At 53.2% G+C, this 12096-nt stretch overlaps 1 protein-coding gene across 2 annotated transcripts in view; it reads left to right on the forward strand.

Moving 5' to 3' along the window:
- The window catches only part of LOC146834882 (cytochrome P450 2J2-like), a 630312-nt gene that overhangs the window by 448120 nt on the left and 170096 nt on the right, over nt 1–12096 (forward strand). The gene's annotated exons all lie outside the window — the stretch shown is intronic.

Consider the following 12096-nt stretch of genomic DNA (forward strand, 5'->3'; position numbering starts at 1 on the left):
CTTGTCGAGGCACCGGAATCGGCTCTTCAGGAGGCCAAAGGTCCTCTCAATCACTCGCCTGGTCTGCCCATGGGCGTTGTTGTACCGGTGATCGGCAGCCGTACTGGGGTTGCGGAGAGGTGTGATCAGCCATGGCATGTTGGGATAGCCAGAGTCCCCTACATGGAAACATCATGGACAGAAGTGGGTCAGGAGAAGCAGTAAGACAGAAAGATGATGCTAAATACAGGAGTAACAGAGTATACCCACCAACAAGACATGCTCGTTCGTTGCGCAGCTGCAGCATCATTTCAGGCACCCTGCTACATCTCATGATGTAGGCATCGTGTGATGATCCTGGAAAACGAGCACAGACATGGGAAATCACCATGTTAGCAAGACACACCACAAGGGCATTAATGGAGTGGTAGTGTTTCCTGTTCCTATAGGCTACCTCATGTGCCTGTGGTGGTACCAAAGCCACATGTGTCCCATCAATAGACCCAAACACATGGGGCATCCCTCCCAGGGCATAGAAGTCACCCTTGACACCTGTCAACTGCTCAGGAGTTGGGAAATGTATAAACTCATCCAGGTGAACCAACATGGCCTCTAGAAAATCATGCAGGACACGGCTGAACATGGTTTGGGACATGCCACCAACATGAGCAATGGTATGTTGGAACGTACCCATGGCAAAGAAATGTAGGGCTGCCATCACCTTCATCTTGGGTGTCAGTGCAGTAGGATACCTGTGTAGCGGTATGAGGTGTGGTGCCAGCCTTGCTGTCAAGTTCAGAATCAACCGTTGGGTGAAGCGGTAGCAGCGTATACAGTCACGTTCCCTCAGGGCAGCCAAGTCTGGGATTGGTCGGGGGAGAGGTGGAGCCCTGCAGTAATTAGGAAGGGACAACGAAGAGTGAGTACAGTACAAAAACACTGTCAATGTACTGAGCACATTTTGAACAGCCAATACACATATGCTACATGCAGAGTCAGGTCTGTGCAATATATCCTGGACACGTATGCCAGGCAGGTGACACTCCTACCAAGAGCCATCTACAAACATGGATTCACAAGCTCAACATGAAATGGCATGAGACTAGCTGTGGGCCAGTGTAAGTGAACAGGCAGATGCATTACATGAGTGACAGACATCCACATGTGTGCAGAAGAAGGATGTTTATCATACAAACAGGTTGCGGAACACTAGAGGCACAGGTCACATGTTTAGTAGGGTGGCACATGAGTATACAGTCTTGTTGCATGCTCTCATTGTGTGTATTGTGCTGCCAGCACCAGGGGTGGATATGCATGTGTCATATGTCTGGGCACTGCTGGGGGGACTCTGCACCCACCCCTCCTATGTCTGGGCACTGCTGGGAGTGATAGGCAGTTCTCAGGTGAAGTGCCCTGTTCTGAGGCAGTGCTTGCTGGGCATTCGATTCCTCTCTTCCGAGCTGTGTTGAAATGATCCAACTGTAGTTCTTAGGTCTCTTTCTAGGTAAGTACTGCGATCTCCAAGTCATAACATTCACTGACTTCCTTCCAGATCTATTAGGTATTTGCGGAGCTCTGACAAGAGAGGTCCAATTGATGGTGGGCCCACTGAGACTTCAGATCACACTCCAGAGCATACTTATGTCACCTGTCATGCTTAACGACCATGATGCAGGAGGCCATCAGTCCTAGCAGCCTCAGAGTCAACCTCACTGAAATCCAGCACAAGGCTGACCAATCAGTATCATAGCCTCATAGCCTGAATGCCCTGGACTCTACTTATTGGGGGGAAGTCACAAAGCCAAAAAGTGTCCAGTATGGGACCGATGAAAGGAATGAATCTGAGAAAGAGTCAGCTGTAACTTCGGCATGCTGATAATGAACTCAAAATATGACAGGTGGTTTGCTGTAGTCTGGTGGCTGCTGATGATTGCCTGGGTTGAGCCTTTAATAACCAGTCATGGAGGTAGGAGATAACTTGGACCCCCAACCTTCAAAGGTTTGCTGCCACCACCACCATCACTTTCATGAACACCTGAAGTGCGCTGGTAAGACCATAGGGGAGCACAGCAAAATGGAAATGCTCTTGTCCCACCATGAACACAGGTAATGCTGATTGGCCTTCAGGACACTCATATGGAAATAGGAGTCCTGCACATCCAACACCAAAATCCTATTTCCAGGGTCGGGGCAGACATGACCTCAGTCAGTGTGAGCATCTTGAATTTTTCCATCTGGAGGAAGTCTTTGAGAGAGTGCAGGTCTAAAATAGGACAAAAGCCTCTGTCCTTTTTTGGTATCAGAAAGTAGCGGGAATAATAACCACAACCTACTTCTGGTGCAGGCACCATCTCCATAGCCCTTATGGCCAAAAGGGCTTACACTTCCTGTGGCAAATCGGACAGATGGTCTTGTGTCAGTCGTGGTGGGGAGGGGTACGATGGAAGGTGTAGCAGCATGGAAGGAAGGGTAGGGCATACCCCTTCTGAATAATCTGCATATCCCACCTGTCTGAAGTTACCACTCCCCAACTTGGCAAGAACAGACGTGAGTCCCTTGCTCACTTTGCCACTGGATTCAAGCAAGCCTGGCTGAAGATGGCTGAAATGCCAGAAACCGGTCCTAGGAAGCTTGTTTCCGGTCCAGGGAAGACATGGCTTGGCAGTTCGGGCTGGACTGTTCCCATGAGGCACAGGGTCAGACTGATTTGCATATGGCCATGTCTGAACTGGGGTGGCAGAGTGGGCTAAAGAACGGTGATGGATTAAACCCAGATCAGTTGACTGGGGGTGAGTGCTTGCAATGTTCAACACTCCGTTCATCATTTCCTTTGGTTTTTGCTTTGTTCGCCATAAGTTGGCAGGGTATGCTCAGACGTGAGTCCCTTGCTCACTTTGCCACTGGATTCAAGCAAGCCTGGCTGAAGACGGCTGAAATTCCAGAAACCGGTCCTAGGAAGCTTGTTTCCGGTCCAGGGAAGACATGGCTTGGCAGTTCGGGCTGGACTGTTCCCATGAGGCACAGGGTCAGACTGATTTGCATATGGCCATGTCTGAACTGGGGTGGCAGAGTGGGCTAAAGAACGGTGATGGATTAAACCCAGATCAGTTGACTGGGGGTGAGTGCTTGCAATGTTCAACACTCCGTCCATCATTTCCTTTGGTTTTTGCTTTGTTCGCCATAAGTTGGCAGGGTATGCTCAGACGTGAGTCCCTTGCTCACTTTGCTACTGGATTCAAGCAAGCCTGGCTGAAGACGGCTGAAATGCCAGAAACCGGTCCTAGGAAGCTTGTTTCCGGTCCAGGGAAGACATGGCTTGGCAGTTCGGGCTGGACTGTTCCCATGAGGCACAGGGTCAGACTGATTTGCATATGGCCATGTCTGAACTGGGGTGGCAGAGTGGGCTAAAGAACGGTGATGGATTACACCCAGATCAGTTGACTGGGGGTGAGTGCTTGCAATGTTCAACACTCCGTCCATCATTTCCTTTGGTTTTTGATTTTTTCGCCATAAGTTGGCAGGGTATGCTCAGACGTGAGTCCCTTGCTCACTTTGCCACTGGATTCAAGGAAGCCTGGCTGAAGACGGCTGACATGCCAGAAACCGGTCCTAGGAAGCTTGTTTCCAGTCCAGGGAAGACATGGCTTGGCAGTTCGGGCTGGACTGTTCCCATGAGGCACAGGGTCAGACTGATTTGCAAATGGACATGTCTGAACTGGGTGGCAGAGTGGGCTAAAGAACGTTGAAGGATTAAACCGAGATCAGTTGACTGGGGGTGAGTGCTTGCAATGTTCAACACTCCGTCCATCATTTCCTTTGGTTTTTGCTTTGTTCGCCATAAGTTGGCAGGGTATGCTCAGATGTGAGTCCCTTGCTCACTTTACCACTGGATTCAAGCAAGCCTGGCTGAAGACGGCTGAAATGCCAGAAACCGGTCCTAGGAAGCTTGTTTCCGGTCCAGGGAAGACATGGCTTGGCAGTTCGGGCTGGACTGTTCCCATGAGGCACAGGGTCAGACTGATTTGCATATGGCCATGTCTGAACTAGGGTGGCAGAGTGGGCTAAAGAACGGTGATTGATTAAACCCAGATCAGTTGACTGGGGGTGAGTGCTTGCAATGTTCAACACTCCGTCCATCATTTCCTTTGGTTTTTGCTTCGATAGCAGCCAGGCACAACCTCAGTCAAGGACGAACTGGTGCCGACTTGGAGTCAGAAAGTAAATTGGTATCTCATCTTCTGGCGTTGACAGAGTCTGCATTGGCATCGATGTTCTGGGAACTGGAGCTGGAGGTTGCCCTGCAATGGGCTCGGAGAGTCAAACAGGCACTGAGGGAGAACCCGCAGTGGTATCCCAGCATCTCGGCTCCATGGGGCTCGAAGGTGTGCCTTAGGGAGTCAGCAAGGATCCATAGAGTAGGAGCATGGCCTGGTGTATCTGTTTCGGAGTTGCGGACGGCCCCAGAAACTCAGGTTGTGCCGGACTAATTTGTGGAACAGGGGGATAGGTTTCGACGTCAAACAACATTGGGAGTGAGATAGAGATGTATGGTGCCATAAACACACCTTCTCAGAAGAACGTGAGTGACAGGAAGGGGCACATCGATTTCTTTTGCTTTTTCTTTGATTTACCCAACTTTGATCGAGACCTACAACTTATGGAACTGAAACAAGATAGCACTTTCAACTTGGACTGATGTCATTACAAAGTCTTCCAGTGCTTGGCGATGTAGAAGTTTGCCTTGTGGTCTCATGCGGCCTTCAGATTCATTGATGCGCAATCACTGCAGGCTTTAGAGTTGTGACACTGCTTTAGTTACCACAGGCAAATCTAATGAGGATCCGTCACAGACATTTATTGCGACAGTCCTTACGGGGTTTAAAACATGTTGTTTTGGGAGGCGTGATTGGGTAGTCTAGGGCACAGTGAAAAAATACTAAAGAGACAATCTGCCTTGTCTGAATAAATGTAAACCTTGCTTATTTTTTTTAATTACTCTTTGTCTTTCTAAGGTTTCTCTTTGTTCTTTGCACTAATTCTTCTTGTGTCAGTAATGATTCTTCTATTTATTCCATGGGTGGTTTACAGTTCCTATATAAAGGAAAGGGATAGCAATAGCCAAAGTATAGGCTGTAGAGAGTAAGGGATGTCTCCAAGGTCAAAGTGAGTGTGTAGAGTGAGGAGAGAATACTCCTTGTTGTGATACTGAGTGCCCTCACACACCCTTGCGGATGTTTAGCATCATCATTGGGCACAGTTGCTCCTCGTGGGGGTGGCGCTGCAGTCCCTCACGGGCCCTTGGTTAGGGGCTCTCTGTTGGAGTTCTTTTAGGAGTTGCCGCATTTGTGAGTGTGGGTGTGTGGGTAAGGGTGTGCTAGTGAGTGCAGGTATTAAAATTGAGAAAGGGGGAGGAGCCTAGCGCGCAACCAAGATGGCCGCGTAGGTGCGAGGCTCCCGAGGACCTCCGCGACCTCCTATGACTATCCTGAACATATCCTGTTCCAGATGAGGGGACTGTGTTGGTGAGCCTGAGCTGAGGTGGCACCCGTTTTCCGCTTCCAAATCGGACCTCGGACACCGGCTTTAGCACCGATTGAGGTTTGCGGCCTTCTCCTAGCCGAACCTCGGATTTGCGCTGTGGGGCGATCCAGTGACAAAGTGAACAACAGCAGCGGGCAGGGCTTGGTGGCTCGCGTACCCCGCACTTTCACTTTCGCTTTCGCACCCCCCTTGCTGTCTCTGCGAGGTTGGGTCGCGGGGCTTTGTGTGTTGGTGTGGCCTCGCCGGGGGACCCTGCCTGCCCGCCGGCTGTGATCCGCCCCGCAGATCTGGGGTGGCACCCCCCCGGAGCCCGTGGACCGGCTTGCCTGCCCTTCACGACGTGGCTGGTGCGACCGGGAGACTGGGACCATGGCCACGAAACAAGATGGTGACCGGGCAAAGATAAAATCGACCCGGCGTGGCGCAGCCCATCAGTCCAACAGCATGGATCGATATACCCTCCAGAAGGGATCTCCCGAGGTGCCACGCAGGTCCCCTGAGGGCCCTACTGATGCCCCCGATCTGCCCACGGATCTGACTCTGCGGGATGTCATGGGCGCCATCGCCGAGATGAAGGCCTCGGTGGGCCAGCGTTTTGATACACTGGTGCAGAAGATCGACTCGGTCCTCGTGGATGTTGGCCTGGTAAGGGCCGATCTCTCCAAGACCAACGACCGAGTCGATTCTTTGGCCCACACCGCATCGGGCATTACGACAGATGTGGCGGCCCTACAAACGGAGGTGCGCCGGCTTGCTCGGGCGAGTGCGCTGATGGATCGCCGCCTGGAGGACTCCGAGAGTCGGGCCCGGAGGAACAACATCCGTATCATCGGGGTGCCTGAGGGACGTGAGGAGGCGGCGGCGGACCTTTTCGTGGAAGACCTGATTGTTACCCATCTCCAGCCACGGGGGCTGAGTAAATTCTTTGCTGTGGAGAGGGCCCACAGGGTTCCCGGGGGAAGGCCTAAGGTCGGAGCCGCTCCGAGACCTCTCATTGCCCGGATTTTAAATTTTCGGGACAGAGACGCTATCCTGCAATCCTCCAGACTACAGGGACCGATTAGACTTGACAATATGGACATTAATTTTTATCCTGATTTCACCCCTGCGGTCCAGAAACAGAGACTGAGCTTCCTCGGTGTCAAACGCCGTCTTCGGGACCTAAACCTCAAATACGCCATGCTTTTCCCAGCTAAGCTGCGAGTGGAGGTGGATGGTCGCACGCACTTTTTTGATCGTCCCGAAGCGGCCGGGGACTGGCTGGATACTCTGTCTGGGGATCGGGATCGGGGTGGCGGGGGGGGAGCGGCCGGGGGAGAGGGCTCGCTGGATCAAGACTGAGGGACTAATATTAGGCCTCGCTCGGGACAAAAATGATGCCACTTTTGACCATACGTCGGTTCGCTTAAGTTCCCCTCCTATGGAGGTTGTGTGGGGTCTCTTGGGGGTTCTCCCTCCTCCTCTGGGGGTCTAGTTAGTTTAACTATCTATGGGGCGACAGGCACACTGCACGTTGGGGGGGCTGTCTGGGCTCATGCAGGGGTGCAGGGAGGGGGGAGTTCTGTTGGGGTGGGTGGGCAGGGATGGGGTGTTGTTCGTTATTATCACAAGGCAACCCTTTTTTTGTGTTGGTTCTACTGTGCTCTCGGGGGGACGAATGATGGTTTCTGTGTATGAAGGGGGGTAGGGAATTAACTTTGTTGTCTTGGAACGTTAATGGACTGGGGGACAGGATCAAACGAGGTGTGGTCCTGCAGTATCTGAAGCGACTCTCGCCCGATGTAGTCTTTCTGCAGGAGACACACCTTATTGGCAATTCCTTCTGCGCCATGAATCGGCGTGGCCCACTCGGGCTTCACGTCAGGCTCAAGGGGTGTGGGTATCATGGTAAAGAACTCGCTTCCGTTAGAAATTGATGAGGTGCTCCACGATGATAGGGGACGTTACACTGTCTTGGTGGGGAGAATGGAGGGCAAAGTGGTTGTCTTTGTGTCAGTGTACGTCCCACCGGGGTTGCAGTCGACCACCTTTGCAGACCTGGGGCGCCTCCTCCTTGGCCTTCCGGGGGGGCTTCTGGTGGTGGGGGGGGATTTCAACGCGGTGGTTTCTGGGACTGTGGATCGTCACCCCCCTAGGGACCTCCCCCGGGCACAGGCGTGGCTATCCGGCCTCTTGGATACACTGGGATTGGTGGACTGCTGGCGCTTAAAACATCCCACGCAGCTGCAGTACACTTTCCACTCGGGGGCCCATGGTAGTCTCTCACGGCTTGATTATGTCCTTGTCCCGGCGGCCTATGTCGGGAGGGTGGGGGAGGTGCGCCATTTGGCACGGGGTATCTCGGACCACTCCCCGCTTCTGTTGCATTTCGATGTCTTTCCGAGGGGTGAGAGCAGGGTGGTCCCAATCAATTCCTGGTACCTGCGCGACCCCACCATTCGCGCTGACTTGATTAAATCCCTCCAGCGCTATTTTGATGAGAATGTGGGGTCAGTGCCTTCGGCTATCTCCCTGTGGGAGGCCTTCAAAACAGTACTCAGAGGGGAGGCCCTATCCCTTATTTCCCACGCCCGGAGGCGCGAGCGGGAGGAGGTGACCCGGGTGGAGGCTGAAATAGCTGAGTTGGAGGGTAATCTAGACGATGGGGTGACGGATGCTGCACTACATGTCCTCCAGCTCAAACAAGCGGCTTATAGGGCCCTCGTTACGGAGGCGGCCAGGGGCCTTAGTAGAGAGCAACAGGGGCGACTGTATGATGTGGGTGATAAGGCTGGTAAACTGATAGCGTGGTTGGATAAAAAGGAGAGAGCGAATCGTGTGGTCCCGCTGATTGAGAAAACGAATGGTGTGTGTGTAACTGAGCCAGAAGAAATTGTCTCCTGTTTCGCGGATTATTTCCGCGAGGTGTATTCCCCGGTCTCTTCTTGCTCTGAAGAGGATTCCCGTGCCCTGCTCAGAGATATCGCGCTGCCTTCCCTTTCCGGGGAGGACAGGGTGTCGCTGGACGCCGCTCCCACCTCCGACGAAATCGCCCTCGCCATACGCTCGGTCGCTTCTGGCAAGGCCATGGGCCCGAATGGTATCCCTATCGAGTTGTATAAGCTGCGACCGGATACATTGGCGCCTCACCTCCGCGCAATGTTCCTGGCGGCCCACTCGCTGGGCTCCCTCCCGCTTGACCAGCGTCTGGCTACAATCGTGGTGATCCACAAGGAAGGGAGACCTCGGGACCGGGTTACTTCTTATCGGCCTATCTCACTACTGAATGCGGAGCCCAAAATTCTCGCCAAGGTACTGGCCAATCGGCTGGTCGGTGTGGTGGGAGATCTGGTTCATCAGGACCAGTCTGGCTTTATTCCCCATCGCAACACAGCCCTTAACCTGCGCCGTTTGCATGGGGTGCTCGCGCGCGTCCCATTTATACGGGAACCGGCCATTTTGGCGTCCTTGGACGCCACCATGGCGTTTGACACGCTTGAGTGGCCATACATCTGGGCGATGCTTGCGAAGTTCGGATTTGGCCCAGGATTCATCAGTTGGGTCAAATTGTTGTATTCGGGCCCATTGGCGCAGGTGGTCGTGAACGGAAGAGTATCGGCCCCGTTTGAGCTGGGCCGGGGCACGCGACAGGGCTGTCCCTTGTCGCCGATTCTTTTTGCGCTTGCCTTGGAGCCCCTGGCGGAGTGGCTGCGGTGGGAGCCTTCCATCCGTGGTCTCCGTTGGACCCCCGAGTATGAGGACCGCGTATCTCTATACGCTGATGACATCCTTCTGTACCTAGCCTCCCCACGTAAATCACTTATAGTGCTGGTTGATGTTTTACATTCGTTTGGTCGTAACTCCGGTCTCGTCATCAACTGGGCTAAATCGTGCGTGTATGTTCTCTCTGGGGAGGCTCCTATTCTCCCGCGGGGCTGTCCGATCCAGATCGCCCCGCAGGGATTTCGGTACCTGGGTGTCTTCATTACTCTGGACCCGGAGGCCCGGTATGAACGGAACCTGCTTCCCCCCCTCCAGCGCCTGCGGGTAGATGTCGCACGCTGGCGGCGCCTGCCGCTTTCGCTGCTCGGCCGGGCGGCATTGTTCAAGATGATGTCTCTGCCGCGTTTCCTGTACGCTTTGCAGAACACTATGGACTTAGTCCCGGCGCGCTACTTCCGTGAGGTGGAGAGTCTGCAACGCCGCCTGTTCTGGGACGGGAGGCCGCGTATTGCCCTGGCGAAGCTGACGCTCCCATAGTATGACGGGGGGATTGCCCTCCCGGATATTAAACGGTACTATTGGGCCTCCCAGCTCGCTGCAATTAACCATGGCCTATACGGGCCCGCCTTAAACCCGGCATTCGAAATGGACAAGATGCTCCTGCCAGGTGGCGACTACAATCGAGCGCTCTATTCTAGCGCGCCCGACGCTCGTCTGACGGGCCCCACGCGTGTCATGGTGCAAGTCTGGCACGCGGCCAATGCAGCTATGGGGTGGAAGGACCGTTTGACCCGGGCGTCACCACTATACGCGTCTGAGCGGTTAGGTTCCCTGTGGACCTCTAAGGGCTTTGAGAAGTGGGACATAATAGGTATCAGTAAAGTGGGGGATCTCTGGACGAGGGGAGGATTTAAAACGTTCGATATGCTGCAGACGGAATTTCAGTTGCAGGGCAGTGAATACTTTCGGTATTTGCAGGTCCGTCATGCGCTGGGCTCCGTCTTCTCGGACGTTGCCTCCATCCCGGAATATTCCCCCCTGGAGGATAGAATGCTGGATGGGCACGTCCCGGACAGCACGATCTCACTGATATACAAAAAGCTGATAAACGACCGCTCGGGCCTGTTGACTGCCCTTCGTGCGGCTTGGGTTGCCGACGGGCTGGAGTTGGACGACGAGGACTGGACCTCCGCGGTGGCCTCCCCGAAGGAGGTGGCCATACCGGCTCGCCTTCGCTTCGTCCAGCTCAAGATACTCCACCGGGTTTACATGACGGGGCCAAAGCTTCTGCGTATGGGCTATGCTGGAGATGGGTTGTGTAAGCGTGGGTGTGGTGCTTTGGGGACCTTTCTGCATATTTTATGGGAGTGCCCGGAGGTGGAAGGGTTCTGGCGTGGTGTACATGAGGTGCTGCGACTGGTTACGCATGTGGCGCTGTTGCCTGAAGCGAGGAGATGCCTGTTGAATGTGTGGGAACCGACTGATTACTCGGCGCCGCAGACGTGGTGGGTGACTCTGGGATATATGATAGCCAAGCGCGATATTGCTCAACTGTGGGGATCCCAGAGGCCCCCGACGGTCTCGGCCTGGAAAGAACACATGGACTGGTGCATGTTTCGAGAAAAGGTGGTGTATGTGGCGAGGGGTAAGCCTGGGACATGGGTGAAAGTATGGGGCCCCTGGAACGCCTACCGCGGGGGTATCTGTGCACCACCGTTGCTGCCTGATACCTCGCCAGCCCCATCCCCTTAGCCGACTCGTTCCCCCGCTGCCGGGCATTGGGTTCCCCCAGTCCTCGCTCTGTTCTCTTCCCCCTCTTTAGACTTCTGTGGATAGTTGGGATCCCCCCTCTAGGGGAGCACGTGCTGCTATTTTCGATTGTGGGTTGCCTTGTGGGTGTGGTTTTCTTGTTGTTCTTAATTTAAAATGAAACCGCATAATGGGGTCTGGATGATGTGGCTTTTGACGTTGTTACCTACTGAGAAATGCTCCTCCGTAACACCACGTGTTCCCATAAATGTATGTCGTATGTTCCTATCATTGCTAGCGGCCGGCCGGAAGGTTGTAGGCCCATACTTGTATACTCTTAAGACTTGTAATAAACGGTTTCAAAAAAAAAAAAAATAATTGAGAAAGGGTCCAAAAATAATTTAATTGGGAGGTCCCTGGTTCAAATTAAAAACTTGGCGGGGATGGAGATGCACAGTAGTGCTTATAATGAGAGGGGAAACTAAACCAAATAATGTCCCACTTCTCTCAACCCGTATAGTGTAATAACAAAAAGTGCTGTAAGAAAGGTTAGGTCAACATGTTTCGCGCTTTTAGGTGGTCCCTATTGGATCCCGGAGCGCTTCGTCAGGACCAAGAAAAGAAAATTACAAGGGTGGGTTCGGGAAGAGACAACCCGTAATCCCATCCGTTACCTAGGTCTGGTACGCTTGACGATACGTGTTCAGAATCCGTTATTATACGAAATTCATGTTCACAGCCTAAGAGGAGACATAACAAAAGAGGGGGGGGGTAAAAAACAGGGATGGGGGGAAAAAAAGACAAAAGTAGTGATATATCAAGGCTAATGATATAACTCAGACACTAGTGCACAGTCAGTGCTATGGTGCCCAGTGCATGAAAACCACCGAGATTAATACAGTGGTCATGCTAATTAAGTGGCCGGGATACTACCCAGTTTAAACGGACATAAGGTCCAGGGGTGAAGGTGCTTATCAAGAAATGGAGTGCGACACACGAGGTAATGGTAACACATTGAAATTCAACACTGAAATGGTGCTAAATAAGTACAGGTGTGCAGCAATATCGTCAGGATGGCTGGTACGATGCTGCGGCGCCTGAGCATCGCCTGGTAATAGGGGAACG

Source organism: Triturus cristatus, chromosome 4_2 (genome assembly GCF_964204655.1).
Source record: "Triturus cristatus chromosome 4_2, aTriCri1.1, whole genome shotgun sequence".
Taxonomy (NCBI): domain Eukaryota; kingdom Metazoa; phylum Chordata; class Amphibia; order Caudata; family Salamandridae; genus Triturus; species Triturus cristatus.